This window comes from Tamandua tetradactyla, chromosome 17 (assembly GCF_023851605.1).
Source record: "Tamandua tetradactyla isolate mTamTet1 chromosome 17, mTamTet1.pri, whole genome shotgun sequence".
Lineage (NCBI taxonomy): Eukaryota > Metazoa > Chordata > Mammalia > Pilosa > Myrmecophagidae > Tamandua > Tamandua tetradactyla.
This window is the reverse complement of record NC_135343.1, coordinates 31923294-31929290: the sequence shown is the minus strand read 5'-3', so window position 1 is coordinate 31929290 and position 5997 is coordinate 31923294. Positions and strand designations below refer to the sequence as shown.

At 40.6% G+C, this 5997-nt stretch overlaps 1 long non-coding RNA gene across 2 annotated transcripts in view; it reads left to right on the top strand.

The window, feature by feature from the left end:
* LOC143661545 (uncharacterized) overlaps positions 1 to 5997 on the top strand; it is a 122073-nt gene that overhangs the window by 44260 nt on the left and 71816 nt on the right. The window lies entirely within an intron of this gene.

The window sequence follows — 5997 nt, the reverse complement described above, 5'->3', positions numbered from 1 at the left end:
CTCATTCAATCAATATATCCAATTACCAAAGCAGGTCTTCCTGTTTCCTTTTTTGCTACCTTCCATTTTTGTTATCTTTTGCCTTTTGGAGGGAAAGCAATGGACGGAATACATCAAAGGAAAAGATGAGCATCTTGGCAGTTTTGATTTACATATTGTCAGTATGATTTTACTCAAATACACATTTTAATAAACATTTATATTTATTTTAACCCTGAAAAAAAAATACAGATAGGGAACCTGTGTTATGATGGTGCTTTGGGATCATATTTCCTGAGATTTAATCAAGTACTCTTGTTCAGAGTTACATGTTTCTCAAATCCTGGGTAACAATCCCTGGATAGATGATTTAACTGCTTATAATATCTAAGCCTAGTTTTTCTTCACAGTGTTTTCTGGGGTTTTTGTTTTTGTTTTTGTTTTTTGCCTCCTTTCCTTGGATCTGTTGAAGAGCCACCACTTAGCTTTGTACTGGGGGCAGATGTAACCCATTGATTGGCTTCCTATAGCAATATTCTGTTCCTTAAATGTCATGCTTATTGCAAATTCAGATATATCTAAACATGTTTTCAGTGATGAAAAGGATTCTGTTTGCATGGGGGCCTAATTACCTTTAGAGAGAACAATAACTCATTTTGGTACAAGATACTGGGAATTTAGGGACACTAACTATTCCTTACCTTCTCAAACAGCATAACTGATGGAGGAGGAATCTCTCTGAAGGAGAGAAAACCAGAATCCCTGAACTTGGAGGAGGCACAGGAGCTATTACAGAATAATTCCTTTGATTTTGTATTGTACAAAGTTGCTCAAATCTTTTGTCTTTTATCCCCAAATCCTGGGAACTTTGTTACAATCCTGGGTGGTGATGGTTGTCAACTTGAAGAATTGCATCTGGAAGAATTTGCAAGAATTTGAGAGCTCCAGCACCTCTGTTTGTGGTCTACTGAAAGGGCATGGTTAGAGAAAATGTTTCCCACCCCCCAGTGTGATGCTTATTTGAGCTGAACAGAGAACTGCTTGTGAGCAACCCAAAATTAGCCCCTGAATTACAGGGGTATGATGTATAGCAAAGATTCCTGGAAAACTTCTGAGGATATTTTGGAACAGCAGAAGCCACGGACCCTAAGATATGAGAATGATGATGATTGTAGAAGCATTCATGGAAATACTCAGATTCTCCTTGAATTCAAAACTCAGGTTCTCCTTGAAAACTCAGGAAGATTAAGGAAGCAATCATTGTTGGTTCATTCATTTGTATATTTATTGATTTATTCACAATAAGAGACTTCCATAGGAAAAACGATATTGGCCATAAAGATTATTCAATGTAATCTTGGATTACAGAAATGTCACTGGTTCATTTATTTTTGATTGAGGCTGCTGTGGTCTAGGAAATGAGAGCTGTACTTCCAGCTAAGAGTCCCAAAAGCCATCATGTGTTCTAGTGTGTGTTTGCTTGCTCTCTTCCATTACTCTTAGAAGAAAGGAAGGTGGGAAGGAAAAAAGGAAGGAAGGAAAGAAAGGAGGGAGGGAGGAAAAAAGAGGGAGGGAGGGATGGAGAGATGGAGGGAAAGAACAAGGGAGGAAGAAAGGGATGGGAAGCCGGTACTCAGGCTGCCCACATTTATGTTTATTCCAGGCATGAAGTAAGTCTTAAAGGCTCTGCCTTCACTGGGTGTCACACACTTGAATAGAATGAGTTTGTCATTTGTGGGTGTTCTAGTTTGCTAGCTGCAGGAATGCAACACACAAGAGATGGATTGGCTTTTAATAAAAGGGGATTTATTTCATTTAGTTCTTCAGAGGAAAGGCAGCTAACTTTCAAACGAGGTTCTTTCTTATGCGGGAAGGCACAGGGTGATTTCTGCTGGCCTTCTCTCCAGGTCTCTGCATTCCAACAACTTTCCCCTGGGTGATTTCTTTCTGCATCTCCAAAGGCCTGGGCTGAGCTGCTAGTGCTGAGATGAGGTATGCTGAGCTGCTTGGGCTGTGATACCTTGAGCTCTCTCATTTAAGCACTAGCCAATTAAATCAAACATCATTCATTACAGGAGGCACACCTCTTAGCCAACTGCAGATGTAATGAGCAACACATGAGGTTCACTTACCATTGGCTCATGTCCACAGCAACAAAAACTAGGTACGTTCACCTGGCCAAGTTGACATTTGAACCTAACTACCACAGTGGGTTATTTTCTATTTTATTTGTTTGCAAAATCAATCAATCAGTCCATATTTTATTTTTGTCTTCTTTTCTTAACTTGTTTTAGGTCATTCTTTGTGTCCAATATTGTGCTTGAAAGTTGTGGAGCATATACTATCCTCTCATTAGTGTATATTCTAGGCTGGGGTGGCTGGGGTTTATTCCATGATATCATTTATTATTCATTCTTTACTTCACAAAGAGATTAGGACAGAAGAATATATGCACTTTTGGTCTATGTAAACAATACCAGTACTAGAGCTAGGAAAGGGGAAATGGTCTACCCACAGAGAAAATGTGGCCAAAAAGGGTTTTTGATTTCCCAAGCTAAGAAAGTCTAAGATCCTGATGAAGTCCTGATAAAGACAGGTTTAGATGTCTCTCAAACACCTACCATGAGTCTGACTTTTAAGAGACATATGGGAACAGCTTATACATTAAAGCCAGCCTTATCGTACTGTGGTACCACTTTCACATCCTCTGCATTGTGTCTATATGTGTATGTATATATTGCTTTTCTATCCAAAAGATCTCAGTGTTGTAATGTGCAACTATTAGAATCTTGTACCTTTCCCAGAATTCAGCCAAGAATTCTAAACACATAGAATATATGAATTAAAGGTTTGAAATCTTTCCTGGTTATCGATTAATGTATGTTGGAGATATGAAATAATTTTAACATTAATTGCAAAAACACATAATTACCAAGTGTTTATTATTTGCATTATTACAGAGACAAATATGGAAGATTAATGAAGTACATCATTGTTGGATCATTCATTTGTATATTTATTGACTTATTCACAATACAAGACTTCCATAGGAAAAACAATATTGGCCATAAAGATGATTCAAACATGAATTCTGACCCCTAAGTGATCCTCTAACAGGACAGAAGTCATGCTCAAAGTCCATATAGAGCAAAGGAATCAGGGTAGTCGGCTTTAGGATAGCTCACCACTGTCCAGGTCTCTAATTCTGGGCAACATGGTGGGATTGCACTTCTCCATCTTCTTGAACTAGGGCATGACCATAGAACTTGCTTTGGCCATGTTTTAAAAGACAATGTGGCGTGGTGCAACAGTGGCCCAGTCGTAGAATTCTTGCCTGCCATGATGGAGACCCAGGTTCAATTCCCAGAGCCTGCCCATGCCAAAAAAAAAAAGAAGACAATATGACGCTTTCTCAATCTGTTTTCCCTGCCTCTGTGATGCTGGATGCAAATGTCAAGATGAACTCTCAAACAAAGTTTCCTTGCTTATCCGAGTAAGTAAAAAACAAACTACTGTTTTAAGTCACAGAGATTTTGGGGTGGTTATTGCAGTATAAGCATGACCATCCTTATGGATTGACTGTATTTCTTAAGAATGGCATAAATGTAGAGTTAAGGAACACCAAAGGAACTGACGACTTCTAACTTCTGGGATTTGGGAATGCTCCATGGAAGGGTGACACTTCAGATGGACACTGATGAATGGAGAGCAGTTAGATAAGGCGAGATGGGAATACGGTCGCTCATGGTGCAGGACACAGCAGAGCAAAGGCACAAAAGTAGGAAAGTGGGAGCCATTATGTGAAAGAATGACTAATTTTGTTTAGCTACAGCAGAAGTAGATAACGAGGTCAGTTAGTAATTAATTTGGAATGAATCGTATGCCAATAAAATGTCTCCATTCTTTCATAGATACTTAGATATTATCATATGGTCACTGCAATTTGGGTATAGTAGAGTGTCCCAAGCTTCCTAATCACCCCATCACTACTATATTCTGCAGAATGTAAATTAATATTCCAAAATATAAAAACAATTGCACTATATCTCTGGTGCTTTTATTGAGTGTAGTTACTCTTACTTGCATACATAATTTTACTGATGACATCATAAAACAATACCCAATACACTTCCCCCAAGAATCTCCAAGTACTTCACAAACATCAATTAATTAAGGTTCAAAATTAATTAGCATGTTGGGCGGGCCACGGTGGCTCAGTGGCAGAGTTCTCACCTGCCATGCCAGAGATCAGGGTCCGATCCGGAGCCTGCCCTTGCAGAACAAAGCAAAACAAAAAAGCACAACTATTTAGATGTATTAGTGTTTCATTGTATAGAATAAATTTTGCAGGTCCATTGGCTTTTATATCCAAACAAGCTCTGCCTGAGTCTCTTTCTTGCTTCATTTTTACCCCCTCTGTGTATAAATGGGTGTAAAGAGAAGAAAGAAAAGGCTTATGACATTTGGTGGCATGGAATTGGATTTGAAGTTGGACTTTTCAGCTGTCCATGTGTTTTTAAATGTCGCCCCTTTCATGGTGAGAACTGACTCTGTGGGCCAGTTCTAACTTTCTCTATGCGACACTGTGCCAATAGCTGATTCGGAGCTCTCTCCTGGCTGCTTTTCCTTTCTTCCTGGAATGCCAAGTTTTTAGCATTTTGCTATTGCCTTGACCTAGTTCCATTTGGAAATAGTGAGGCTGATGACCTGGACAAGACATGGGCAGTTTGTGATTGCACCACTCAAGTGCCTGTAAAATATGACCTGAGTGTCTGAAAGAAGAAAAAATGCTGGCACATCAAATCTTTTCATGCTAGAAGTTAGTTTGAATAAATGCATGTAAGGAGTAGAAACTTTTCTCTGTGGTGCAGGTGTAATAAATAAGCAAACAAACAAACAAACATGCAAATGAGTATTATGCATGGGAAGTGGAAATTAGAGCACCGTTTTGAGGGATTGGGTTCCTTCTTCATCTTCCTTTTTTTTTTTTTCTTTATCTTCTTTTGTTTTAGTCATGCTAACTTCCAACAGCAGATCAAGATTTGGGGTTTGTTTGTATTTACAATTGGTTTCTTAAAAGATTCATTATGAAATGTGTTGCTGTTTCAAAAGAGGAAGCTGAGGCCCAAGCTGGTGCATCCTGGTTGGATGGATGGAGACCCCCCACCCCCCACCCCCATCTGCATTCTGTTAGGAAACCACTGACCCTGCTGTCTCAGGGTATTGCTTACACATATGTCTGGGAGCGAGCGGGGCCTCGGCTTATGCAGGTTTCTTTCTCTCAGGGTCACACACAGGCCAGCACAGACGTAGCCGTCTTGGCCCTGCTGGACTCCCCATGGCTCATATTCCCATCCCTTTACCCTCACAGCAGCTGAGCTGCCAAGGCCCAGCTCTCTTCCTGTTCTCAAAGCTGTTCAATTCTGTACAAGGGGAGTGCAGCTCGGATCCCAGTGTGAAAACTCCTCTGTAGGGGAGTTTTCTTAGACTCTTAGTTTCACAGAAACAACAGAGACAACGCTGGGGGGACTTTGTTGTTTGCCTGGCAGCTGTCAGCAGTCACAGGCATTGGCATAGGGGGGTTTAAAAGAGGGCAAGTGGAAAAGAGGTTTGTCCTTGCTCTGAAGAGTGAATGAGCAGTTTCCCTTTGGAAGGATGTGCTAAATTATTTTCTGCAGACCAGAGAATTCTTTCTTGTCACTTCTACCTATCAAGCAGCCCTCTTGAATCAAGACTGCTGGGCATCTGGGCTCAGAAGATTCCTCTGCCTGACTGCTTTTGCTCATGGCAGACCTCCCATGGAGGACATCTGCCTTCCTTCTCACTCCTGTCCAGTTGTGCAAACCCTAGCCATTCTTCAAGTCCCACCTTTGTCCTCAATCCCTGTGAAGTTTACCTGTCCACTCAGCCCTCGGCTATCTTCAGCCTCTGAACTCACAGCATTATTGTCTGAACCATCTGGCGATTAATCATGTATAGCACTGCTTTTTGACACCCTTCATGTGAGATCATTATTAA